Here is a 27,583-nt window from a genome sequence, read left to right as displayed (position 1 = left end):
TTTGAGTTGGCTCCCTCAAACCATGTTAGCCTCGTTAGAAAAGCAATGTTCATAAAGTTTACATTTAAAGCTACACATGGCCTTTTTTTTTTTCTTTCTAAAACCATCCCCTAGGGGAATGGCAGATGCTGTTATGCCAAAGTACAGCTTCCTGACTCTGTCATCCCGGCACGCCTAGGGGTCCCTGTCCCCCTGGGGGCAGGCCCAGGCTGCTGCCTGGCTCTAGTGGTTGAGTGACCACCTTAAGAAGCAGAGGCCAGGCCCTGTGTGCTTTCGGGCTGGCTGGGAGGACCTGTCTTGGGAGATAAATTCCAGGGTCTGCCTATCTGCTTCTCTCCTGTGAGCTGCACGTCAGTCTTGCGGCTGCCCCAAGTTTGCAGAATTTCTTTTCTTGTCCAGCTTTGATTCCATTGATAGGATTAGGCGCCTCCCACCGCCACATCCTTTGATGTGGTCAGGGGGGAGCAGGGGGATTTCAGGCCCAGGGAGCAAATCTTAATCTTCTGCTGGCTTCTCTGGGATCAGTGGCAGGGTAAACCCATTACATCCCTGCCCTTTCATCACCCCAGGACACCAGCGCCTCCAGGCTCCCGAGTCCCCCGGAGCCCACGGGTTTGTCAGATTTGGAGAGAGCAATAAAAGAGGAAGAGAAAGCAGAGCGGGAACTGGAGACCCCCTCGGGCCGGGCAGCACCGCCAGCAATGTCAGCGAGTCTTCCTCTTTCTTCCCTTCTAATCCCGGGCTCCCACAAAAATGGGGATTACAGGGCCCCTTCCGGGCACCCGCCGCCTGGGCCTGGCCACCTGCCCTCTGTCCCTTCCAGAGCTGTGTTCCCCTGGAGCACCTGCTCCTGCCCATGTGCCCACCCAGCCCCAGGACCCCGACGGGCTTCCACCGCGGTGAGGTTTTCTCTCGGGCATGACTTGCATTAGTGAGGCCAGGGGAAGAGAAGATGGGAACGTGGTCAAGGTCTGTGGACGACGCTCCGTATTTCCTTTGAGTGACTCCAAGGCCCTGCCCGCGGTTAGGCGGGGACCCAGTAGCCGAGGTCACTGTGCCTTCCCCATCACCGTCTCCTGTCCCAGCTGGAGTCTGCAACCTCGGCCAGCCTGTCTCAGGTGCGACACGCAGTCTGTCCCCAACGACCTGGTGTCCCCGGAGAGTGGGGTAGCAGCCTGCCCCCACCCACACACAAGGGATCCCGCAGGCCTCCCACGCCTCTCCAACGTTGGGGAAGACCCCGTTGTCCCCTTAAGGGAGCTCGGTGTTTCAAAGCACAGCCGGGAAGTTATCTGCCGGCGACTGGACCCGGGATTTGAAAACGAAAACTTCACACCTCAAACACGCCGAGCAGGACGCTGGGCGCCCGGCTGGCTCCAGGGTCCAGGTGGGGAGGTGGCGCGCCGCACTAGGCGGGGCGAGGCCCTGGCGCCGAGCGGCCGGCAGGGGGCTCCCCGCGCCGGGCTTCGCGGGAGGAAGCGGCGGCAGCGGCTCGGACGGGTCGAAAGAGGAAAAGGGAAAATTACTGGGGCTGGGGGGTGGGAAGGGCTGCGTGGCCAGGAGGAAGGCACCGGAGGCTGTCGGGCCGGGCCGCCAAGGTGCGGACCCGTCCCCGCAGCGGCGCGGGCAGCCCGGGAGAGGGGCGCCCGGGTCGCCCCCAGCCCCGCCCGCCGCCTTCCCGCCGGTGCCGCAGGCAGGAGCGGGGCGTCGCGGCCCGGGGGCGGCGCCGCCGAGGGGCGGGCGGAGGGCGGGCCGGGGCGGGGCGCTGTCCGCTCGGCTCGGGGAGGCGGTGCAGTCGGGCGCTGGCCGCGTCCGCCCGCCGAGAGCCACGGGGCGCGCAGTCTTCCTGATGTGTCACCAGCACGTGGAGCCAGGTCGGGCCGCGCCAGCCGGCAGAACCCCCCCGACTTTCGAGGGGTCTCGCCGCCGTGCGCCTCTCGCCTTGCATTGGGCGCGCCCCGCCCGCGGAGGGGCCCCCCAGGTCTCGAGCAGGGCGAGCGAGGCCACGGTCCCGAGCCCCTGGCCAGGCGCACACGGGGCGTCCAGGACGTCGGGGCCCGGTGTGCGGTGACACCCTCGGTGCCCCAGCGGCGACACGGGTTTGTCCATGCGCGAGGGCGCGGCCTGCGGCGAGAGGCGCCCGCGGCTCGACCGGGCCCCGGCCCCGCGCCCCGCCGAGCTGAACGCAGGTAACGGCGGCGGCGCGGCGCTGGGCCTCGCGGGCGCGGCGTGGGAGCGCGGCCAGATTTCGCGCGTGTGTCTTGCGCTCGGGTGCAAGGCGCGGTCTCCGCGCAGCCTCCCCTCCCCCCGACCGCAGCACCTTCCCTCGGGGTGGCCGGCGTCGTGTAACCCTTCGAGGGCTGGTTTTGGAGCCCGAGGTCTGGCGGAGTGGCATGCTTCCCCGGGGGGACGCCATTTGGGGCAAACACCGAGCACCGGCCCCAAGCCCTAGGAAGCCCGTCGGGGGCGCGCCGCACCTCGCACTCCGAGACGGACGGGAGCTGAGGGCTGGGTCTTTGCGGGCGAGATGAGGGTGTCGGTTCAACTGGCCTACAAAGTCCCAGTCCTCGGCTAGCCGGGACCGGCGTCTTCCCCGCGCTCCGCCCCGGGCCGGCTTCCTCCCGGGGCCCTGGTGCACACCACGCAAACGGGGCCCACGCTGGAGAAGGTGGCCAAGTGCGGTTGCCGCGGGTCCTGCGCGGGGGGGTTGGGAATCCGCGCGCTGCTGCGAACGAGAAGCAGCCACGCACCTGCAAGTTCACGTGAGTCGGGCAGTTGTGTGCGGTCGGTGCCCGCCGTGGGCAGCGCGTCCCCGCCTCGGCGCCCTCTCCTCGAGCGGCCGGCGCAGTCACTTACTGCGCCCGGCTTTGCTGTGCTTTCCCGGGCGGCAGCCAAGCGCCTGGAGGCGGGAACTTCCAGACGGCACCTGGGTAGGTGGGACTGGTGGGAGGTGGGGGGTCAGCCCCTGCCTTCCCCTCGCCACTCCCCTCCCCCACGGTTTCTTTAGAGGTGCATCTCTGGCCGAGCTCTTTAGGAGTCTTTTATTGGCTGATATATGCAACACAATGCTGAGCGTCGCTGAAATTCCCTTCTTAAATGCCCTACCTGGTGCTCCGAGTTGCCTTCTGCCTGCCGGCAGAGAAACCCCAGCGACCCCTGGAGCCGCTTGGGGGCTGGAACTTGTTATTTTGTTTGTGTTGTGTTTGCCCTGACTTGGCGGTGGAGGGATCTTGGGAAAAAGGTTTGGGGACGTGCAGTGAGGTGACCTGAACTGTATCCAGGGCCAATTGACAAATTCAGATGCCTCTGGCTGCTGCTTCTTGGCTTTGGAAGGCAGGAAAGGTTTCTAGAAGCAGGGAGGAGGGAGCGGGAGAAACCAGCCTGGCCAGATTGGCCCATCTCGGGAAGTTGTGCAAAGCCGGTTCAAGGGGACTTTCACTGCACGCTCTTGCACCTCTGTGGGCCCTGGGTAGTCTAGTCCTGGCACCGCCCTCCCAGCCCATGGCCTGTGGGGGCCGGAGCAGAGGGGAGCCTGGAGCTGTGGGGTCACTGGGGGTGGGGCTGGGCATGGGGGCTGAGGAAGGGGCCCGGCCCTGCCCTGCAGCGGCCTGAATCTTGGCCACACAGGCTTAGTCTTGCAGGCTGTGGTCGGTGGAATGTGCGAATGCTGGAGTTGCCGGAGAGAGAAGAGTGACTGATCGTGGGGTAGATTTCCAAGCATCTTGACACATTCTCCGGGTTTTGAGACACAGCCACCTAGGAGTGGAGCTAGAGGGAGCGGTCATTGAGAAAAATGCTCAAAGTTCTCCCTCCCAACCGGCGTCGCTCTGGGTCCTGGGGATCTGAGTATAACACGAGTGAGGTGGAAGTCTCCAGAATGCAGTGTGGCCATAAACCACCCACAGAAGCAGGCTGCACTGGCTGCGTTGCACCCACCCTGGAGGGGACGGGTGCGGAGAGTGGCACGGAGAGCCCGCTGCACCCTGGGCCTGGGTGCAGCCCAAGGAGGGGGGCCCGCACTGCTCCCTAGGTGGTGCCCTGGTCTCTTGGGCTGGCCAGGGTTTTAGGGATTTTTAGGAAATGACTTGGTGCTTCATTTCTTTCGGGGGGAAGTGAGTGATTAGGTTTTTCCTTTGCAGCACTGGCTCAGTAGCCTGGCTTCCCGCAGGCTGCATTTAGGAATTGTGTTTTCCTTGAGAACTTTTTGAAGCTGCTGTCCCTTTTGAATTCTCGGGGTTCCCTGGAGCGCGAGAGCCTTCTTCCTGTCCCCCTGCCCACCCCCATCCGTCCTTCGGAGATGGGCTGCCTGCCTCCAGGTTTTGAGGGACAGTGCTTGCCCTGGAGCCGCCTTCTGCAAGCAGGGAAAGGCAAGGTGTCGGCTGCGGCGGGTGGGGGGGCGGTATTTTAGCCGGTCCCCGCCCCGGGGAGCTCCAGCTGGGCGGGAGGCTGTGCCTCCTGGGAAGAAACTTGCGTTCCCTCAGCTCTTCAGTGTATTGCAACCTGGTGAATAATTAACCTCACCCTTTGAGTTTAGTTTTTTTGTTTTTAAGAAAAATAAAATCCCAACCCGTGAAAAATTGGAGATGAATTTTTGTCCAGCAGGCTTGGAATGACAAAGGAGATAATGGGAGAAGCCAGCCCGCTCAGCTCCAGGCGCTAGGCATTCCGGAAGTTCTGATCCTTGGAGAGCCCTCCGGGGTTTACTGGACACAAACCGTGCCAGGCCTCTGCCCTGCTCCCCCAGGCCAAGGGTACCTGTCCCCTCCATGGAGCTCCTGGTGGCTAGCGCCTCCCCCTCCCCCACCTTGCTGTCTGGCAACAGCTTGGCCCTCCCTACCGCACTGAGTTGAGTCCACTGTTGGGCCAGTAAATATTTGGCCAGCCTCAGTTCTTGGACACAGAAGCACAGCCCTGCTGACCTGTGATAAGTCCCTGGAAGAGTTGTCTCTGAAGCCAGGAGTCCTTTTGGTGTCCGTGTGTTTTTATCTCGCAGCAGCCCAGGGTGAGGGCCGTGCAGGTGCAGTGCAGGTCCACGTGTACCAGGGCTCAAGTCCGGATGGCGTTTGCCAAGTGACTTCGGTGCCCCAGTGTCTTCCTATGTGAAACGAGGGTTCTGATCCCCACTTTGTCTGGGTGTGGTAAGGCTTACGTGGAAACAGGTGTGCAGTCCCTGGCACAAAGCAGCAGGCCCGAGCGTCTGGGTGCTTCCACGGTGAATCAGCAAGGGCACACGTGTTTGTGATTGACACCCAGGCTGTGGGTCTGGCGGGTGTCTGCGGCTGCTAGCGTGTGGCCCTGGGGGCGAGTTCCTTCCCTTGTCCTGCCTTTGCTGACCCCTAACTGTGTGCCAGGGTGTGTGTGTATGGTGAGATGGGCACGGCCTCTCGCTGCCCACTCGGATTTGTACCCCAGCTCTGACAGCACAGGAGGGGTGTTGCAAGACCTCCCTGGGTAGGGGAGACAGACTCAGAGGGGGTGGGGACTCTCCCAGGATTCCACAGCTGGGGCAGCCTGGCTGGCTGGGAGCCAGCAAGACTGAGCTGGAGCACAGGAGTCTGTCGGATGGGTGTAGATGAGCCAGCTCGAAGCCTTCCGGGAACCCTGGGTTGTCGCTGTGCAGTGCAACCAGCCTGAAAAGCCCCAAGACTCCACTGGGCTGACGCTGAGCACGTTTCGAGGAAGGTCGCAGGAAGGGCACTGGTGTGGCCGCAGCTGCCGGGGCCTGCTCTGGCCCTGACCCAGTGGGTGAGCCACGCTTACTGTACTGGGCCCCGTGGAGCAGGGAACAGAATTGAAGGCGGGGCATGAGCTGATATTCCAGAAGGTGCTGCAGCTTGGGAATCACCATTTCATGGGACTGCTTTTTTTTTTTTTTTTTTAATGTCTCAGTGATGTTTTTATTTAGAGTTTCAAACGGGAAGCGGGATAGTCCCTAATGTCTCTGCTTTAAGAGCCTCCAGCTGGGCTCACTGGCCCCGGGGCAGGGCTTACAGAAGGGACTGCGGGAGCAGGTGACTTCTCACCCACTGCGGCTGCTCCTGCCCTCCTCCCCTTGGCACGGTCTGGGGAATTTCAAAATCGCCCTGTGGCCCGAGCCCGTGTGTGCAGTGCAGGGGAGCTGGCAAGGAGGGAGCCTGTGGGTCCAGCTGTGAGCTTGGCCCCAGGGCCGAGAGCCCCCTTCCTTCCTGCGGCCGGCTGCTGCTCTGACTGCAATGTGGCCCTCCCAGGCTTCTGAGAGTCCCAGCCAGGAGGTGCAGGGGCGGGCGCCGGTGGGGGCCTGGGGCTCTGGTTGCAGGGGGGTGGGGGCGGGGAGGCATTCAGAGACTAAAGCTGGGGAAAGTTGGCTCCAGCTGGGAGGGCTGGGAGGACTTGGTGGTTCGTGCTCCTGGACGTATTCCTCTCCCTGGGCTGCCGCCCCAGGGATGTGGGGTTGGAGGGAGCACACTGCTTTTCCTTGGTCACTGGGGCCTGGATGCTGGGCCCCGCAGCAAACCTTGAATAGATAAATCCCATCCCTGTCTCTCCGTGTCCATGGTGAGGCGGCCCAAGCCCACCCTGCTGGAGAGCGCAAACACTGTGTTTCCCTGCTCGCTAGGACGGGCACGCGGGAAAGGGTGCCATGGCCTTGGTTGGGAGCCCTCCCCTGGCCCAGGCACACGCCCTCACTTCCCCCATGGCCATCTTTGCTCAGGTCTGGGTGCACACTAAACCTCGGCCGAATTGCTGAGTGTTCAAACGTCTGGCAAGATGCGGCGTTTGGACCACGGGCCTTTTCTGTAGCGATGAGGGGTGAGGTGGGGCGGGCTGGTCGGCCCTGGCCAGCCAGGGAGGGGGCGGGGCATGTGAGGGCAGCGGGCTGCTGCCACCCTACCTGGGCACCCGCCCCCTGGTCCTTTGGGTGGGTTGTGTCATATTGAGTCGTGTCGAGTATCCCCTTGCTCGCTGGGCTGGAGGACTGTTGAGGGCCTCTGCCTGGAAACCCAGTCTCCATCACTTGGGAGCCATAATTAGGCAAGAGAACAGTTCCCGGGCCCTTGATTCAATAAAGACCCTTTTATGATGTTGGTTTTTCCCAGAAAAATAATACCGCTTTGCTGCGTTTATTGCATTTGGATGTGTAATCGTATTAGAGTGCAGCGGCCCCGGGGACCCGAATTACGTCGTTGGGGTTTTCACCAAAGGCTCTCACTGGGGCTTCAGAGAGAAGCGGCGGCCTCAGGAAAAAAGGAAAAGGACAGGGGACATTTTTCAGGGTTTTCTCTTTGGGCTTTTAAAGGACGTTTTCTCCCTCCAGGGTGAGAAGTGACCCGGGAAGAAACCCAGAAAGTGAAACTAACATGCATGACCCTGGCCTGGGTGTTCTTGGAGCTCTTGCAGCCCTGTGTCCAGGCGCCGCGTGCTCCGTGCGCCCGCCCCGTCGTGGGAGCACGTGTCCTGCAGAGCGAGGGCCGAAGCAGATGCCGAGGGGAGGTCTGGTGCCCCATCAGGCGTGCGCCGGGATGGCAGGGCTGGGGGCCACACTGGGGTTTGCAGGTAGCCTATCTCCACCTCCTGGGACCTCCCCCGGGAGGGGCAGCCAGCCCGGAGGAGCTCACTCAGGGCAGCTCTCCATTCCCCGGGAGGTTGTGCCAGGCTCCTGCCAGCACGCTTCTCCCCGGCATCTGGTGTCGGGAGGGGTGCCCTGCCTGCCCGGGCCGCTCTCCCAGGCAGAGTCCCTTCCCACGGGGCCGGCCTCTCTTGCCTACTGACCCCCCAAGACCTGCTGTCAAGCCGGCTCCAGTGTTTCCCATCGTAGGGTAAAATCCCTCAGAGAAATGCGCCCGGTGCCGGGCGAGGCGGTGATCACCGTGGGGTGGAGAACCTCTTTCCCGGTGCGGGGTCGGGAAGTCTCAGGCAGTGAGGACACTTCCGGTGGTCACTGGTCAGCGTTCTATGGAGTTTGAAGGCGTGACAGTTGAGAATGCTGGTGCATTCAGAAGCCGGGAAGAGCCACTTGGCTCCAGCAGTCTGGTGGGCGTCGCTGGGGCAGTGTCTCTTCAGAGACCCCTTCATGCAGAGGAGCTGTGCCTTTTACCCCGGATCTCTCAGCTGTTGACAGATACTTTGTATCAAACATCCTGGCAGTGTTACTGCCACCTTAAGACGATGTGTTTGAATCTCAGGCTTTAGGTTTTCTGGGTATTTTGCACAATTTAGACTAAGTGCTGTTATTTTGCATATGGACGTATTGCCTTTTTTCCCCTTCAAAGGAGTATAATTAGAACTTTGAAACCAGATTATCCAATTAGTACATTTTTCTAATTAGCTGCTCGGAGTCGTGATGAGGTAAATTATTTTAGATTTCCAGCTAGAACTTTGGCCATAGGGAGGCTCTGAGGAAGTGCACAAGGGAGTCAAATACGGCTTTTTAAAGTTTTGGCTCCTACCATGTACCTGCTCCCCACACCCCACCAGATCATAACAGAACAGGTTTGCCAGCCCAGCAGGCGGCTGCAGTGACCACAGACGAGATTCCTTCACGGCGGCGCCCCTCTGCTCCCGGTAACGAAGCCGCAGACGTAGGCTGGCTCTGCTCTGCCGTGACGTTCATGGCTCTTCCACCAAGGAAAAATCCTGGTGCTATGAGTTTGCCCCGTGCATGTTTACCGTGTCCCCTGCACGCGCTTTGCTTGGCGGTGAGCAGTCGGGGGCGGGGGGTGGGGGCGGGGGAGGGCCCTCAGTTCCTGCCCATTTTCATCGCTGCTGGTGCAGGCTCACCACACTATAAGCTGTGTTTGCAGCAGGCTTAGTGGGAGGACGTGACCCAAGCGGACTTGGGGCTCCTGGGGTCTCTGTTGACCTGGGGGGTGTGTGGATAGCCCTTGCTTTCAGTGCCCACACATACACACACACCAGTGTGCTGGGTTACGGGTGCTGCAGTCTGTGGTCCCAGCACCACGTTCTCTCTCTGCGGCCTGGAAGCAGCATCTGCTTCCACAAGTTGTGAGCTCGGAGACAGGACGGAGCCCAGCCTCACTCGTCTCTCCCTTAGCCACGGTGGAGGGGCCAGCTGTTCCTGGGGCAGGTGACCTGCAGGTGACCTGGCTCCTCCACGACCCGCTGCCCCTCCCTCCCCGGCCCTACAGCTTCTGCAGGGTTTGCACAGCAGGCGCCAACCTGATATTGTTTGGGAGCAGGGGTCAGCAGGCGTGAGGAGCACAGGGTGGGTCCTTGTTGTGACTCTAGGCGGCCCCTGACTTACAATCTCTCAGGCTGCTGTAGCCCTGAGATACCATACTGTGCATTTTGAATGTGGCTCTTTGCTTGGGCCAGGGACGGGCAGTGTGATGGCCAGTGAGCGCAGCTCCCAGTCAGCCCCATCCTCCACCGATGTTACAGGCTGTGTGGGAGGCGAAGTGTCTTCAATGCGTTTCTGACTTCTGATGTTTCACCTCAGGGTTTTATCGAAATTTAACTCTTTTGTAAGCTGGGGGACATCTGTGCTGTTTGAGGGTAGTGTGAGAGCAGGTGTAGAAAATACACGAACAAATGAGCACCCCCTGTTCTAACACAGCTGTGTGAAGACAGATACGTGGGTGGTGGGCTGGGTGCAGCCCGGTGGCCACAGCGTGCATACTCCTTGTCATCAGGATAAATGCACCTTTTTTTTTAAAATAAAGATTTATTTGAAAGAGTTACACAGAAGGAGAGGCGGGGGGAGGGGGTGGGTCTTCCATTCATTGGTTCACTCCCCAGATGGCCGCAATGGCTGGAGCTGCACCAATCTGAAGCCAGGAGCTTCCTCCGGGTCTCCTACGTGGGTGCAGGGGCCCAAGGACTTGGGCCATCTTCTACTGCTTTCCCAGGACATGGCAGAGAGCTGGATCAGAAGTGGAGCAGCCAGGACTCAAATCAGCACCCATATGGGATGCCGGCCCCTAAATGCACCTTTACACAGACACTCTTTTCTTCCCTGCACTGGAGCCCTGCTGTGTGCTGGTCTGGATTCCTTGCCCCTAGTGGTGTGGCCTTTAAAGAAATAAATGTTGTAGCTCCAGTGCCAGCACCCACCCCTGGCCTTGGCTCCTCTGGATGGTCTGGAACCGTGGATAAAAGGCAGGTGCTGCTCTCCCTTGCCCGACCTCAACAGCAGGAGCGAGGCTTTCCATGGACACATGCATTCAGGCCAGGGTACAGCCTTGCCAAGGGGGCACTGGGGCTCTCCACCTTCCCAGGAATCATGGGGCTAAGCCAAGGCCCAAGGCATGCTGGCCGCCAGTGTGGGGCCAGGCAGGGCCGCTGAGGGGGGAGCCCAGGCCCTGGAGTGTTTGCATCAGGGAGCTGAGGGGCCGGGAGTGAGTGTTCTTAGCAGCAGAATTTCTGGCAGAGAGAGATTAACTATCGTAAACCCAGCAACTCTGATGGAAGAGGTTCAGGTCTTCTGGCTTGTGCATCCCAGCCTGGCCAAGAAAGCAAGCTGTTCCTCACTGCAGATGAGGCCCAAGCCAGCTGCCCCCCCAGGCAGGCCTGGACCCTCTCAGCCAGTCCCTGCTGCAGGGATCTGCATGCCAGGAAGAGGGCAGCGGTGAGGGTGGGGGTGAGTCTGTTGTCCTGTGCCTGTATCAGGAAGGGGCTGATGACTGGTTGACTGTTTTTTAAAATTTTTTTAAGATTTATTTATTTGAAAGGCAGAGTTACAGAGAGGCTGAGGCAGAGAGAGACCATCCACTGGTTCACTCCCCAAATGGTCACAATGGCCAGAGCTGGGCCAATCCGGAGCCAGGAGCTTCTTCCAGATTTCCCACATGGGTGCAGGGGCCCAAGGACTTGGGCCATCTTCTGCTTTCCCAGGTCATAGCAGAGAGCTGGATCGGAAGTGGAGCAGCCGAGACTCAAACTGGCGCCCACATGGGGTGCCGGCACTGCAGGCAGCGGCTTTACCCACTACACCCCTGAACTAGCATTGTTAATAAGTACATGTGATCGGGGCCGGCGCTGTGGCAGAGTGGGTTAAGCTGCAGCCTGCAGTGCCGATATCCCATATGGGCACCGGTTCAAGTCCCAGCTGCTCCACTTCCGATCCAGCTTTCTGCTATGGCCCTGCACCCACATGGGAGACCTAGAGGAAGCTCCTGGCTCCTGGCTTTGGATTGGCACAGCTCCGGCCATTGCGGCCAACTGGGGAGTTAACCAGTGGATGGAAGACTTCTCTCTCTCTCTCTGCTTCTCCTTCTTTCTGTGTAACTCTTTCAAATAAATAAATAAATCTTTAAAAAAAAGTGTACATGATTGTAGCACATGTGGTCCCAAGCTCCTGCTCTTGTGGGGTGGACAAAGAGGGGTCTCTAACTCAGAGTGGGGCTGGGGTCAAAGAGGGTCCTGCAGAGGCTTGAAGCACACACAGGGAATGGTAGTGATAACTGGTCTTCTTGATTTTGTTTTTTAATCTATTTGAGAGACATATCTGTCTGCTAGTTCACTCCCCAAATGCCTGTAACAGCTGGGGCTGGGCCGGGTCAAAGCCAGGAGTCCGGAACTCCATCCAGATCCCCCACACCCTAGGACTCAAGTCAGCCCCTGTGGCCTCCCAGGGTGCACAGTAGCGGGAAGCTGGAACCGAGGGCGGGGCCCCGGCCTCTGATGGGGGAGGTGGGTATGCATTCCAAGCTGTGTCCTGGCTGCTGGGCCACATGCGCACCTGACGCTCGGAGCTGCGCAGATGTGTTCACCCGAGCACCCCCACGACCCCATCCCACAAAGGAGCAGACAGAACCCCAGGGGTTAAGTAGCTTGTCCAGGCGGGCGTGGCCCGTGAGGGTTGAGCTGGCCCTTCCCTGTGCCACACGGCACTGTGTGGGGAGAAGCACGCCGAGCAGCCACCCCTGCCCGTGCTAGGTACACTGAGGGGCTTCTTTGCAGGCACGCGTCATGGTGCACGGGACTTGGATCCTACACTGGGTGGCGACCACGTGGGTTCTGTCATGCTGGTGGAGTGACCTTGGTTGCAGCAGGGAGCCCAGGTGAAGGGCCAGGCGGTGGAAGGGCATCGCCACCTGTGAGTCTGCACCAGGAAGGAGCGCGAAGCCTGGGGTGGGGAGTGGGTGCTCAGCTTGCAGTGCCGCCCGCCTTTGGGGGCTAAGGAGGATGCGCTCCTGTTAAGTCTGCCAAGCCCTCCAGTCTCACTCCCCGCGTCCGTCGGCTGACAGTGCCTGTCCACACATGTGAGAGCACGCAGCGGTGAGCAGAGGGACCCCAGGGCCGTCTGTTGGGCGGGGGGGCGCCCATGTCCTGAGAGGCCCAGCTCCCTGCACAAGCAGCGGGACCAGTGGCCAGGCTGGGCAGAGCAGACGCCCGCGCTGCGGAGGCTCTGGGAAGAGTGGTTTCACCTCCTGGAAGACCTCCCTGTCGATGGGTGAGGCTCAGAGGAGTGCGGTCCCCGGGGTCTATGGGGAATGGCCCGTTAGGGGCCCTCCTGGTCTGGGCCCTCTGCTGCCCGGGCGGTTCACCTGCACCTGCAGGCGGAAGGCATCATCCCATCAAGGTGCATGCCCAAGGCTGGTTCAGGAAGCTCACCAGTGCCGTCCTTCTTGTTGGCCACTTTGTTGCTCTCCCCGTAGAGCCTGTCAGCTCACTGGTTTGAAGCTGAAAGCTGTGTGGAACATTCCAGTAGTCTTTGCACTTGTCTCCATTGGCCACTGTAGGCTGTTTCATTGTTGGTTTGGATGGGGTGGAATCGCTGACGTACTTGGGTCTGTGTGAAGCCACTGCCTGCCTGTGCGACGTGGTCTGGGACATGGCAGAGGCCAGGAGGGCCGGGCTGGGACCACCAGGGCACAGAGGGGCTGCGCGCGTCAGCTTGTTGAGAGCAGACCCTTTGGGGTCCAGGGCAGAGCTAACATTCTCTCATTTCCTCTTCTGCTTTTCCTCGGAAACAGGAGAGAGGTTAGTGAAGCTTGGCTCCTTCTAGGCCCGTTTTACACAGTGGCAAGGCCAGGACTGCTGGAGAGATGGGAAACCAAGTTCAGGTGCCGTTGCTCTCAGCGGCTCCCCCAGGTGGGGCGAAGGCTGGAGTCCCCTCTTCTGCTCACACCTGTTAGGCCTCCTGGGGCTGCGTTCCTCCCAGATGGGCCCATCCCCCGCCTGTGGTAACAAGAGCCGGGTGCCCCTTGTCCCAGTCTGCACCCATTGCCTCGCTCTGGGGGTTCCATGAGGACACTGGTGTGTGGCTCCCTGAAGGCACGAAGCACGTGGCTCTGTGTCGGCTCCAAGGGAGCAGGGGCTGCTCCTTCCTGTGTGGGGCACGAGGGCGGCCGCTGGCCAGGCCGAGCGTCAGAGAGGATGAGGCTCCGTGGGGCCCCTGCAGCCATCCCGCCCGCCCCAGAGTTGCCTGTGAGCCAGGGTCAGGTGCAGGGACACCGTCTCCACCTCGGCTCACCTGGAGGGAACACGAGGACAGCAAGAAAAATGAGGGACTTTCAGGGGCAGCTGTGTTTCCTGACTCAGTCATAATGCCCCTAAAAATCCTTATTGTTCTTGCAGTGTGCATCAGGCGGCACCAGCCACCAACCCACCCTGTGCCCCCACCCCCCGGCCACTCTGGAGCACCAGGGGCCCCCCCGGGCTCGGACTGGAATGCACAGCCCACGTGAGAGGGAGCGGGGTATGCTGGTTGCGGCCCGGGCCTTGGTTAGCGAGTATTTTGCGTACATTTGTGCAACTTCTCTTTTGGTGGAAGTCTAGGGTTGGTGAGGGCGCGGAGGGCTGGCGCCCACGCACTTCCTGCACGGGTCACGGCCCGGGCCCAGGCAGCGCCTCCCCGGCTTGGCTGCAGTGCAGCTTCAGAAGAGCCGGCGGCACGTGTGGTGCCCGAGCAAGGCTGCCGGGGGGGGGGGGGGGGGGACAGCACCTGGGAGGAACTCGCGCTGTGTTTTAAAAATAAGGAGCGCCTCGGAGTTGGCTAGAGTCCCAGTGACCCGCAGCACTAGAGATGGCGCTGTAGACCTGGGGCCTCTCGCCTCCCCGTGTCCCTGCAGCTCACCTGTCCAGGACTGGGCACTCTGCAGCCCAGCCTCATTCCGTGCCTCTCCTCCATCCTCAGCTCCCATCAGAGCCCTGCACATTTTGACCCAGCCAAGCCTTATCCAGGGTGTGGCTGTGGGAGGGGGGAGATCGTCAGGAAGCAGAAATACCTTTGGACATGGGCACTGGTTTGTCACATGCCTCCCTTACCCAACAGTGCACAGGAATGTCACCAAGTCCTAAAGCCACCAAATGCTGCCCTCCCACTGAGGCCGGGCAGTGGCCCCCGCACAGACGGACAGACAGGGAGCAAGCAGGACCCAGCCCAGGTGCACCCATGTCTCACTGACCTCGTGGGCCAGCAGAGGAGATGCTTGGGCTACTGCTGAGGTTCCCAGGTGCCCGCTCAAGATGACTGCGTGTCCTCGACCCTGACTGCGATCATCTTCCTGCTTCGGCTCCGCCTCCACGCCAGCTCCGCCGGACACAGGGAAGGGGACGGCTCACAGCTCAAGCTCTACCGTGGATGCCATTTGCCACTTCTTGGTAAGTGGAGGGCGGGGCTCTCCTGAAATGAGATTCCCCCCACCTCCCAGATAGGGGTGGTCTGACGTGGTCCCTGAATGGCCATGCTAGCCTCTGCTTGTTTCAAATTGCCCATGTACCCCAGTAACCTCTGCCCTGCCCTTCTGTCCCCCAAAACTTTGTTCTTGCAGGCATTCCTCATGTGTTACTCTAAGCATTTGCAAAAAACAAAACTACATCAAAAACAACACCGATTATTGCTTTTTTGTTTTCCCAACTGCAAACAAATGGCCTTCTAAGGCTGTAGCATGTTGGTGACAAGACAGGGCTGATGAATGCCCATGACCAGGGATGCTGTGTGCTAATGAAACCGATCCTTACTGCTTCTGCAGCACCCGTGTGCCCCGCCCAGTGCCCAGAATCGGGCCTTTTCTAAGAGGCAGGCCCGAAGCCCCTTCCAGCAACGTCCCGTGCCTGCTGGAGTCAGAGCGCCTTTGCTCTCCTTTTGCTGAGTGGGACGCACTGTGGGTCCCCAGCCAGGAAGCACTGAGATTTGTCCAGCCCTGGGGTTCTCTGTAAACCAGGGTTGATGAGGCTGGCAGAGGATGCTGGCCGTGTGGGCCAGGGGCCGCCACAGCACTGCTGGTCCCGTGGCCCTAGACTCACCTGGGGAGCCGGTGCCTGAGCCTTGCCCAGTTGGATCTGCATTGCTGGGGGTACCCAGAGCTTGGAATCTTTGTTGCTTCTTGCCTGTTCCTCCAGTGAGTCTGCCAGGCAGCTGGGGACCCTCAGGCCATGTGCTCCTGGGTTAGAGGGGGATGAGCCGTCCCTGTTCTGAAGGCAGAGTCGCATCAAGGGACGTGGCCATTTGTACTGGCCTCACTTTCTCTGCTACTTCAATCAACTTCTGATTCTCCTTCTGTAGACAGAAAAGTGAGGCTTAAGGAGCTGGGGCCTTCAGCCGAGGACACGGACCCGCCAGGATCTGATGGCCCCCAAGGTCAGTGCTGTTTCAGGATGCCACTCACACTCTAACGAGCGCACACAAGAAGCGTGTCCTAACTCTTAATAATTAAGTGCTCAGTCATCACAGTATTCCCAGGTGCGGGGTAGGGGCTGCCATCTCTGGGAGGAAGTGCCCTCCTGAGCCTCTGAGCCTGCCATGTTGCCACCAGTGCCAGCTCGGCGCCAGGTAGTGCAGATGAGGGCCAGGCTCAGAGCATGGGAGACGTCCACCTGCTGCTTCCTGCTACTCTCTGCTCGGCCAGAGGCATTCCGGAAGGAGCCATCTCGGCCGCTGTCCCGGCCTCTCCTTTCTACGGAGCTCAGTTCCAGGATCCTGGCCTACTGGACAGGGAGCAAGTCCTCGCGAGTGCTGTCAGCTCCAGGCAGTGGGGCCGCGGGGCCAGCCTGCCTCGGCCATGGCGAGGAGTGCCCCCGGGGGGATGGGGGGGAGGAAGCCTGACTAGGCCTTGGTGAGCAGAGCCAGAGTCGAGCACACCACTTTCCCGGAGCCCCGTGGCTCGGGGCCAGGCCTTTGGGCTTCCTCTGGCAAGGAGGCCCCGAGCGCTCGGCCACTCCTGCACTCGCCCTCCTGCCCACCCCGCCCTGTGTGGCAGTGGAATGCACGCTCTTGGCAATGACTTCCATTAAGCCTGCTTTCCAGAGAGCAGTGTGGCTGCGCCTTAGTGGGAAATGGGGCCGCGGCATCAGCTCCGGTTTCTCCCGCCTAGGGACCCTGGAGACCGGGCTGGGAAGTGGCCCCCTGCTACCCTGCCTTACCTGGGTGGGATGCAAGCCTGAGACAGGAGCTTGCAGCTCCAGGGGTTAGGGCAGGCAGCAGCCTCCTCGGGCCCTGCTGGGGGGCCCTGCTGGGATGCCTGTCTGTGTTGAATGCGCTGCAGCTCCGGGCCACGGGGGAAGGGGAGGGAGTCTTCCCCTCTTCTGGGGGTGGGGGGAAGTTGTCCTGCAGGTCCTGGCATTGCTGCTGGGCCTGGGCCAGAGTGGCTGAACTCCTGCCCCTGCCCGCATCCTCGGGGTGTAGACGGCTGGCCCAGCACAGGCAGGAAGGGCTTTGTTTGGCTTGAGCGGTGGGGAAGCAGTTTGTGCTCGCTTTCTGTTTTGTCTCGTATCTAACCAGGCAGAGCTGGTGACGTCACAGAAAAACCATGGGCTTGAGGTAGCGAGGTTGGGCTCCACTCCAGTGGCCTGGCCGTGGTGAGAAGGCGTGGTACCACCACACCCTGCTGAGAAGTGCCGGCCCTCGGATGGCTTTCTTGGCTCGCTCTGCAGACAATACCATGTCTCCCGCGGGGAGCCACGTCTCCCATAGCCCGCACGCCTGGGGTTCAGGTGGGGCCGACCCCACCCTGTGGCTTTAGACTCAGGATGTGACCCAGTCACGAACACAGACTTGGAGACTCTGTAGCAGCTGTGGGTGAAGAAGACACTCTTCCCGCGGGAGCTGCCAAGATGACAGGATGCGGCTTGGAACTGCAGGTAGCCATCTTTCTCCGCCTGGGAACGAAGCCAACAAGGAGGAAAGAGAACTAAGAGATGGAGAGAATGGGCCGTCAGGCATCAGTAAGCCCCTGGGTCCAGCCACACCTGAAGCCGACTGCACCCCTGGCCTAACCTGGTTGTATGAGCCAATGCCTTTCTCTGGTTGGGTTTATGTTACAAAGGGTTCTAATACAGGGCAGTATTTTTCTTTGCTCTGAATTGTACTTTCTATGCAATGAAATCCACCGATGTTAAGTGTACAATTCAGAAGTCTAGTCAGACATGTACACCCTTGCAGAGACCACCGTAATGAAGGTACGTAACGTTTCTCATCACCCCCCGGATGGATGTTCTGTCGCTCCCACGCCAGCCAGCCCCTCCTGCCTCGGCCACTGACAGGCCTTTGCTCCAGTGGTTGCCTTTGCCTTTCCTATCGCCTGGTGTGCGTGTGTGTGGTCACTTACCCGTGGCAGGTTTGGAGAGCCATCCGTTTGCATCAGCAGGGCATCGCGTGTGTGCACACGGTTTGTCCATGGATCGGATGCTGGCTGTTTAGAATACAGTCATGGAGAACACCCACACGGCCGTCTGTGCACGTGTCTGTGTCGGTACCTGGACGTCCATCTCGTTTTACAGTGGCGGAGGCCAAGGCTCAGAGTGGTGGGTCAACTTGTCCAGGGTCGCGGGGCTGGTGCAGGGGCTACAGCTGCGGTACCGGGGTGCCCTCCATGCGGGCAGCTTGAGGCCACTCGGGGAGGAGCTCACAGAACCCTGGAAGCAAGAGCGCGGCTGCGAGGAGGACGCTCAAGACGAGGCACAGCCTTGACCCTCACCTGTCACGCCTCCCTGTGGATCCCAGGGCTTCAGAGGCGATTTCCACCAAACAGATCACAGGCAGAACGCCAGGCGCCGCCGCCTCCCGGGGGATCCAGAAGCACCTGTGCGCTGACCGTCGGGTCCCTGAGTGGGCCAGCAGAGGGCGGGACCTGCAGTGGAAATCATTCCAGCCAGAGAGAGCACCATGGCGGCCCCTGCAAGTCTGGAGGGCAAGCCGGTGACCCGAATCCAGTCCATTTCACGGCTCTCTGCCCGGGTCAGACCGAGCACTCCCGCCGTGCCCACGCGGGCCATCACCCCGGGGTCCCACTGTGCTAAAGCCTCAGGCACCTCAGGACCTTCCAGTTTAGCGAGCCAAGATGTCCTTGTCATTTGAGCCAGCCTGTGACCACCCTCGTCCTGGCTAATGCGGCTTGGCCATGACACCCCCCTTCAGGACCCCAGGTGCCCCCGGGCACAACCGATGACCAGGGCTCCCCAGGAGCGGACACGGGTCCACATTTTGCCTGCATTATCCCAGATCCTCTCCACCCTCGAGGGAGGTACTGAGAAGTCAAGTCACAGAGCTGGAGCGAGGGTCTGTCGCATCCGTATGTCTCCCCCCATCTCCCCTGCCCCATGCACTGGACCCCGCGCCACTTGCCCTGCCTCAGGGAGCAAAGTCCCGGCAGCTCCACAGCGGAAGCCGACGACAGCCCGGGTTCCCAAAGGGCTGGCAAAGGGGCCGGAAGTGCCAGGCCGGTAGTGTGGGCGGGGCTTGTTCTGGGAGGATGGGAGGCTGCGTCCCTCGCGCTTGTTCCTGCACTGCTGTGCGGCTCGGTGTGCGCCGTGCATGGCTGCCCAGCTGTCTCCCCGCCACTCACTCTGCTCCCTCCGCCTTGCTGCTCTGGGATTCTGCCTCCACCTCCAAGCGGAGCGCTTCGTTCCTCGCCAACAGCTGCTTCCCAGGGAACCCGGCACGCCGGCTCCAGGGTCGGTCCAGCAACTGTGTGGCTGCAGCAAGTGTCGGACTCGAGGGCAGAGGCGTGGCGGCGGGAGTGACTGTGCACTGCTGTGCTCTCGGCACAGGGCTGGTAGAGCAGGTGGGGACAAGGATGCTGCCACACTTCTCAGTGCCCTGATCCCTTCCCACCCACGCACGAGGTCCCATCGGCCGAGTCGTCTCTGTCCCCGCCAGGATTACACAGGCTGTGGCCTGCCTGCTGCCTCTTCTGCCTGTTACGGGTGCATCGGCGCTCCCAGATCCTCTAGGTACGAAACGCTGGCGAGTGCTTGGCTTCTCTGAGCCACTTGCTCCGTCTGTTGAATGGGACTGCTGGGAGTCTGACTCCAGTCTTGAGCCTGGTGCGGGGGTTTAGGGGGCCTTGTCAAAGCTGCTTGTCCATCATCATATCTTGCAGGGACAGCCCCGCTCCTGGAGGCCACCCCTCCTCCATTCCCAGTGAAAGCTGCTGAGCCTTGCCCCACCCTGTTCCGCAAGGACCGGGCAGGGGACCCGAGTCTGTCCGGTCCCTGTAGCAGTGCCCCAGAGCTTCACTAAAACCATTAGCTTGGAGCTGAGGACGTTGTTACTGTTTGGCCATCGGAGAATGAAGTCTGGAGACTGGGGAGCCAAGAGATGGAGTCGGACACATAGGTCTGCTGATGCCTCTGTGGCCCCGTGGATCCAGCCGTGCCAGGAGCTGGTTACCCTCTCGTAGGTTTAGGAACGAACCGTCAGCCAAGTTTGTCTTCGCTTAAGCCAGTTGGAGTTGAGTTGATCACTTAACACAGGACGTAACTCTTCCCATCTCATTCTACAGGGCCAACTTTACCTCGAATCCAGAACCAGACATGGAGACAACAAAAGGAGAAAACTGTAGGACAATTTCTTTGATGAAGACGGATGCAGAAGTTCCCAGTGAAATACCAGCAAATCGAACCCAAAACACATCAGAAAGAGCCCTCACGCTCACCAAGTGAGATGGATCCCAGCAGTGCAAGGAGGGTTCAGCACACACGCATTGGGGACATCAACCTTGTCAACAGAATGAAGAGTGAAAATCGTGATTCCTCAAGAGATGAAGGAAAGTATTGAATAAAATTCAACATCCATTCCTGATTTTAAACGAACCTTGAACACATTAAACATAGAAGAAAACACCTCAGCATAACACAGGCTGTATCGGAGAAACCAAGCCAATATTCACGGCGGATGCCTGAAGGCGTTTCCTTTAAGATCTGGAACTGGGCCGGCGCAGCGGCTCACTAGGCTAATCCTCTGCCTTGCGGCGCCGGCACACCGGGTTCTAGTCCCGGTTGGGGAGCCGGATTCTGTCCCGGTTGCCCCTCTTCCAGGCCAGCTCTCTGCTGTGGCCAGGGAGTGCAGTGGAGGATGGCCCAAGTGCTTGGGCCCTGCACCCCATGGGAGACCAGGAAAAGCACCTGGCTCCTGGCTCCTGCCATCGGATCAGCATGGTGCACTGGCCGCGGTGGCCATTGGAGGGTGAACCAACAGCAAAGGAAGACCTTTCTCTCTGTCTCTCTCTCTCACTGTCCACTCTGCCTGTCAAAAAAAAAAAAAATTAAAAAAAAAAGATCTGGAACTGGACAAAGGTGTCCACTCTTACCGCTCTTATTCAGTATAGTATTGGAAGCTTTAAAACAATTAGGGAAGGAAATAAAAGGCATGCAAATAAGGAAAATAAGAAGCCAAAGTATCTCTGTTTGCAGATGACACGATTCTATATAAAGAAACCCAAAGATTCCACCAGGAGGCTAAAAACTCACAACAAATTCAATAAAATTGCAGGATACACAACATGCAAAAATCAGCATTTTTATACACCAATGGCAAACGTGCTGAGAAAGAAATTAAAAGAGCAGTCTCATTTACAATAGCTATCACTATCAAGACTGGTCACCACCTGCTTGGGATAAATCTAACCAGGGATGTAAAACCCGAGGCAGTTACGAAACGCTAATGAAGGAAACTATACAAGATGGAGAAGTGGCAGGACTTCTCGAGTTCATGGAATGAAAGAATTGGCATCGGAATGTCCATTCTACCCAAAGTGACTTACAGACTCAACACATTCTCCACCAAAATACCAGTGATCTTCGCAGGTCAGAACACGCCACCCTAAAATGCACATGGAAGTAAGAAAGACTCCATAGCCAAAGCAGCCTTAGGCAGAATGACCACCACTAGATTTCAAAACTTACTACAGAGCTATTGTAACCCAAACAGCATGGTACTGACATGAAAACAGGCACCAGGACCAAATACGTGCCAGAAATGAATCCACAAACCCACACCAACTTATCTTTGACAAAGGTTCCTAAAACATTCACTGGAAAAAAAGACAATGGCTCTCAACAATGGTGCTGGGAAAACGCTATCCATATGCAGAAGACTGCATCTCCCTGCACCTGTCACTCTTTACAGAAATCAAAATGGATCAGAGATGAAAATGTAACATCTAGGGTCAGGTGTTGCAGAGCATTGGTTAAGCTGCCACTCCGTGTCCCATACTGGAGTGCCTGGGACTGCGTCCCGCCTCCTCTTCCCATCCAGCTTCCTGCTAACAATTACCCTGGGAGGCAGTAGATGGTGGCTAAGGTACTTGGTTCCCTGCCAAGCACAAGGGAGACCCGGACTGAATTCCTGGCTGCGGCCTGGCCCATGCCTGGCTATTGCAGGCATTTACGGAGTGAACCAGTGGGTGGAAGATCTAACCTCTGTCTCCACCTTTCAAATAAATAAAAATAAATAAACTTAAAAAATAAAGATAAGATATGGAATTACTAAAACAGGGGAAGCATTTATATGCATAGGAAACTAATTTTTTTTGGGTGAGATCCCAAAAGCACTGTCAACAAAAGCAAAACTAGACAGATGGGATTGTATCAAACTGAGAAACTTCCTCACGGTTAAGGAAATAATAACAGGGTGAAAGACAACTGAGAGAATGGGGAAAAATATGTGCAAACACTGCATCTGGCGAAGGAGGAATAACAGAATACACAAGAAACTCAAAAGACTCCGTCATGAGGGCAATGGCTCAAGTACTTGGGTTCCTCCCATCCACGCGGGGGACCTGGATTGGGTTCCTGGCTCCTGGCCCTGGCCCTGGCCCTGCTGTTGCAGGCATTTAGGGAGTGAAGCAGCAAATGGAAGTTCTGTATCTTGGTCAGATAGATGTTAGGCAAGCAGAGAGAGAGGAACATGGTAGCAAGTAACATAAGAGGCTTTACAAAGGAAATGGCCAGACCCTTGCCCGGTCCTTCCCTCTTCATCCTGGCTTGGCTCCACAGGCAAGGTATTCTACGTGTTTCCTTCTGGGCGCCACTTAGCTCCTCAACTCTAGGTAACACGCTTGCACATCTGTCCCGAGGTTTGTAACTTTATTTTTTTTAATTTATTTTTTTTTTATTTTTTGACAGAGTGGACAGTGAGAGAGAGAGACAGAGAGAAAGGTCTTCCTTTTTGCCGTTGATTCACCCTCCAATGGCCGCCACAGCTGGCGCACTGCAGCCGGCGCACCGCGCTGATCTGATGGCAGGAGCCAGGTGCTTCTCCTGGTCTCCCATGGGGTGCAGGGCCCAAGGACCTGGGCCATCCTCCACTGCACTCCTGGGCCACAGCAGAGAGCTGGCCTGGAAGAGGAGCAACCGGGACTGAATCCGGTGCCCCGACCGGGACTAGAACCCGGTGTGCCAGCGCCGCTAGGTGGAGGATTAGCCTATTGAGCTGCAGCGCCGGCCGGTTTGTAACTTTAGAACCGTATCCACTGCCTTTCCTGAGAGGTTAGCTTACATGTCTAACCTCCTGCCTCCCGACTTGGAAATTTGCAGTGATTTAGCGTGCACTGCTGATTCGTTGGTTCGAGTTTTGGCAGGCTTTCTTGTCTCCCCTGTGCTTTTTGGGATAGGATGAATGCGGATGTGCCCCCCAGCTGTCCCTCCTTCACACCCACCCCTGTCAGCCCTTTTCCACTGCCCGGTTGACATTCACATTCTCTGGCTACAGCTCAGTCGACAGCTTGACTCCAGAGATGAGAAGAAACCCATTACCGTGACTGACTGTTTACCAGAACTGGGCCTTGAGCCCTCACCCTGGGCTGGGGCAGAGCTCACCAGAGCAGCCTCGTGGCCCTGCGACCTGCACAGTCACACAGAGCCCTGCCCGCTCAGTGAGGGCCCCGTGCTTGCTTAGACGCACGCTGCCACCATCTGGAAATGCTTGACGATTTGTTACACAGTTGTCGCCTTGCTGGCCGAAGACTGGGCTTTCTGAGCAACGCTCCCCCTGCAGAGGCACCTGGGAGGAGAGGCAAGGTCTTCAGCCAGGCCCAGGGGCAGAGGTGGGGCGTTCAAGGAGAGGCCCTGGGCTTGAGCCTCACATGTGCAGTCGGACAGGGCTTCAGCGAGTCCCTTCTCCCTGAGACGCAGCGGGCCTCAGGGAGCGTCGGGCTGCGAGCCGAGTGGGGTTTGTGTGCTACCGAGGAGTCCGGGGCTGAACGGTCTGCCCTAGTGCTGCTTGTCAATGGCAGGTCCCCGATTCAAGTTCAGGCCTCTGGTTCTCAGACCTGCACCCCTCCTGCTCCAGCCCGCTGCATCCTGTGCCTGTGGCAGACGTGGGGTTGGGTTCTCGCCCTGATCTCCTTTCGCTGTGTGTCCCTTAGTGAGGGACTTGCCCTCTCTGGGCTACTCACCCCAGGGTTCCAACTGAGGGAGCTGATGAGCTTTAAAAGTCCCTTTGAAACAGATTTGTTATGAAACCAGGGGAAGTCGCATTTATGGTCGATTCCTGCTCATCAGTGTAGAAGAATGAGATGGAACACCATTCTGCAGCCCGCATGAAGTCACTGCAGTGAGCATAAGTGGCGTCCAGCATCAGTGAGAGACTGACGCCCTGTGCTTCCTGATAGAGTTCAGTGCCACCTGCTGCCACCATCTTGCAAGCAAGCCTCCTAGGTGAATCTGACAGGTCACGTCTGGGTCTTACCACCGACCTGTGGGAGAGACAGAACAGCAAGTGGTGCCGAACCACATCCAGCCTGAAAGAGACTCAAAAGACCGCAGGCCAGGTGTGGGCCTCTGCCTCTAAATTGACACAAACTGTCAGAAAGCCATAGTGAGCCTTGCGGCGCCAGCACACTGGGTTCTAGTCCCGTTCGGGGCGCTGGATTCTGTCCCGGTTGCCCCTCTTCCAGGCCAGCTCTCTGCTGTGGCCAGGGCGTGCAGTGGAGGATGGCCCAAGTGCTTGGGCCCTGCACCCCATGGGAGACCAGGAGGAAGCCCTGGCTCCTGCCTTTGGATCAGCGCAGTGCGCTGGCCGCGGCGGCCATTGGAGGGTGAACCAACGGCAAAAGGAAGACCTTTCTCTCTGTCTCTCACTGTCCACTCTGCCTGTCAAAAAAAAAAAAAAAAAAAAAGTGAGTTGGGGGCCGGCGCCATGGCTCACTAGACTAATCCTCCGCCTTGTGGCACCGGCACACCGGGTTCTAGTCCCGGTCGGGGCACTGGATTCTGTCCCAGTTGCTCCTCTTCCAGGCCAGCTCTGCTGTGGCCCGGGAGGGCAGTGGAGGATGGCCCAAGTGCTTGGGCCCTGCACCCCATGGGAGACCAGGATAAGCACCTGGCTCCTGCCATCGGATCAACGTGGTGCGCCGGCAGCAGTGGCCATTGAAGGGTGACCCAATGGTAAAGGAAGACCTTTCTCTCTGTCTCTCTCACTGTCCACTCTGCCTGTCAAAAAAAAAAAAAAAAAAAAAAGCCATAGTGAGACCGGTGGAATGCGACCACTGCCTGGCTCTCTGATCTAAAAAACGATTGGGAATCATTACTTTCAGGGGCAACAATGGTGTTATGATTGTGGTGTGGTTCTTCTGGCAAGGAAGTGTCCTTGTGGAGATGGTGAAATGACGTGGGCACGCACACGAGCTGGGATGTGGATGGGCGGGGCGGCCTGGGAGCGACGTGGGCTGACCCCGGCCATGCGCGAGCTGCTTGCTGTGCTCCTCTGAGTGCACTTCCGTGATTTTCACAAAGTCCCTTCTTGCCCGTGGGAGAGGCCAAGGGTGAGCGCTCCAGGGATGGCCAGGTCAGGGACTGCTGTGGGGGACCAGTCTCGTCCCTTCCTCTCCCCCTCCCACGTCCAGGGTGGTCACTGTCACCGAGGCTCAGACCCAAAGCCTGGCTTTGTATTGGGATGAGCTCCTGGAGCTGGGCGCTGTGACTGCGCATGCTGGCCCCAGCTGGCCCCTTCCCAGGCACAGCCTCGGCCATGTCAGGCCGTCTGGTCACCTGCACAGGTGGGAGAAGGGGCAGCAGCTGGTGGGAGGTGCAGGGCGTTTGCACACGTCATTCCCACAACATCGCTGATGCTGGTGGTGGCCTGGGCAGGCGGAGGCACGCTCTCGGGCTCACCGCGTGGGGGTGCCCCCCCGGGGTGGGGGGCAAACCAGCTTACTGCATGACATTGAGAAGCCCAAGGCTTTCTAAGGGTCACCATTGAGCACGTGAAAAGAGCTCAAAAACCTCAACAGAAAAACCACCCATAAGGAAACGGTGGAGGAGCTGAACAGACATTGCAAGAGAAGAAATATTAACGGCCAACAGATACATGAAGAAACACTCAGTATCACCAGCCACCAGCAAAATTCAGATCAAAACCACAATGAGAAATCATCTCACTCCAGTAAGAATGGCTGCTGTCAAAAAGACAAAAAAAAAAAAAAAAAAAAAAGACAGTTTTTGGGCCAGGCATTTGCTGCAGTGGTTAAGGTGTTGCTTGGGACGCTCTCAGCCTATATTCAAGTGCCTGGGTTCAAGTCCTGCCTTGGCTCCCGGCTCCCAGCTCCTGGCTCCAGTTTCCTGCTGATGTGCACCTGGGAGGCAGCCGGTGATGGCTCAAGTACGTGGGTCCCTGCCACCCACATGGGAGACGTGGATTAAGTTCCAGGCTCCTGGCTTCACACTGACCTAGCCCTAACCTTGGTGGGCATTTGGGAGGCTGAACCAGCATATGGAAGACCTCTGCCTGCCTCTTTCAAATAAGTGAAAAATAATAAATAAATGACTACAAAGGCTGACCAGGATGTGGAGAAAAGGGATCCTTGGAATACTGTTGGTGGGAATCCAGTCAGTCCCACAATGCTGGGGAACAGTGTGACAGACCTCACAAAGCTGCAAACAGCCTGCACAGGACACAGCCATCCCAATTCTGGGCGCCCCCCCGCAGGAACCGAAGCAGCCTCTCAACCAGATCCCTACGAGTCACTGTGATCTGGAACCAAGCTTGCTGTCCACTGATGGACGGACAGATGGACAAAGATGATGTGGTATGTACACACGAGGGATATCAATCAGCCCTAGAAGAGAATGAAATCCTGACAGTTGCAGCAGAATGGATGGAGCTGGAGATCATTATATCACTTTATATATATATTAAATATATATATTTATAAAATATATATGAATATATATTTATATATTCTGCATAATACAGAAAGACAAACACTACATGTTTTCTCTCATATGTGGAAGTTTACAAAAAAAAGTTGATCTGCACTTAGAATAGTGCTTAGAAGAGTCAGGAAAGGGTGAGGGGGGTGGGATAGAGGGAGGTTGAATAATGGGTGCTGAAACACGTAGACAGGAATAATAGGTTTTTGTGCTCCAGAGTACACAGGGAGACTAGATCCCAGCAGAAAATCACGCACTGTATCAAGAGCTAGGAGACTCCAAGCAGAAAGAAAAGGAAAGGGGTGGGCATTTGGTGAGGTGGCTGGGGTCCCTGCACTCCGTATGAGAGGGCCCGAGTTTGACTTCTGGCTCCACTCCTGTTTCTGTCCACCTGGTAATGCTCACCCTGGGAGGCAGCAGATGGTGGCTTAGGACTTGGGTCCCTGCCTCCCATGTGGGAGACTATGCTGGCCATTTGGGGAGGACGGGAGCCATCCGGTCACTGTCTTTCAAATAAATTTTTTAAAGATTTATTTGAAAGAGTTACAGGCAGAGGTAGAGACAGACAGAGAGAGGTCTTCTATCCACTGGTTCACTCCCCAAATGGCCACAACGGCTGGAGCTGAGCCAAGCCGAAGCCAGGAGCTTCTTCTAGATCTCCCACATGGGTGCAGGGGCCCAAAGACTTGGGCCATCCTCTGCTGCTTTCCCAGGCTCATTAGCAGGGAGCTGGATCAGAAGTGGAACAGCCGGGATTCAAACAGGTGCCCATATGGGATGCCAGCGCTGCAGGCCAGGGCTTTAACCTGCTATGCCACAACACCGGCCCCTTAAGTAAATATCTTGAAAAAACAGAAATTGAAAGGATAAGGAATAGAAGTGCTAATTGATTAGTTTAATTGTATACATGTATTGAAATATTGCAGGGTACCACATAAAATGTACACATATCATATGCTAATCGACAATTTTTTAGAAGAAAAATCCCTTTGGGTCCTAATGATCTGGCTAACAAATGGTTAAACTGTCAAAACTCTTCATTGGCTCAGTTTTATTTTCTACTTAGAGTTACAGCATCTAAAACATGGAGAAGATGTTTGAGGGCAATTTGTCCCTATTAGAGTTTTTGGTTTTTTAAAAGATTTATTATTTATTTGAAAGGCTGAGTGAGTGACAGGGACAGAGGGAGGGAAAGAAGGAGAGGGAGGGAAGGAGAGAGAGAGGGAGGGAGAGAAAGGGAGGAAGAGAGAGAGAGAGCTTCCATCCTCTG

The 27,583-nt window shown here is 57.9% G+C and overlaps 1 long non-coding RNA gene and 2 other non-coding genes across 3 annotated transcripts; all 3 read left to right on the top strand.

Annotated features, from left to right (window-relative positions):
- Positions 1 to 918: 918 nt before the first annotated feature.
- Positions 919 to 27,171, top strand: LOC103351504 (collagen alpha-1(I) chain). The gene is made up of 5 exons (XR_011383263.1): positions 919 to 2,189; positions 14,216 to 14,544; positions 15,449 to 15,523; positions 16,664 to 19,113; positions 19,665 to 27,171. It is a non-coding gene; the product is annotated as a collagen alpha-1(I) chain (long non-coding RNA).
- Positions 2,510 to 2,565, top strand: MIR193A (microRNA mir-193a). Its single transcript, NR_162566.1, has one exon. It is a non-coding gene; the product is annotated as a microRNA mir-193a (primary transcript).
- On the top strand, positions 13,447 to 13,507 carry MIR365-2 (microRNA mir-365-2). Its single transcript, NR_162617.1, has one exon. It is a non-coding gene; the product is annotated as a microRNA mir-365-2 (primary transcript).
- Positions 27,172 to 27,583: the final 412 nt, after the last annotated feature.

The sequence above is a fragment of the Oryctolagus cuniculus genome, chromosome 17 (assembly GCF_964237555.1).
Source record: "Oryctolagus cuniculus chromosome 17, mOryCun1.1, whole genome shotgun sequence".
NCBI lineage: Eukaryota > Metazoa > Chordata > Mammalia > Lagomorpha > Leporidae > Oryctolagus > Oryctolagus cuniculus.
The sequence above is the reverse complement of the archived record's forward strand: the minus strand, read 5'-3'. Positions and strand labels throughout refer to the sequence as shown.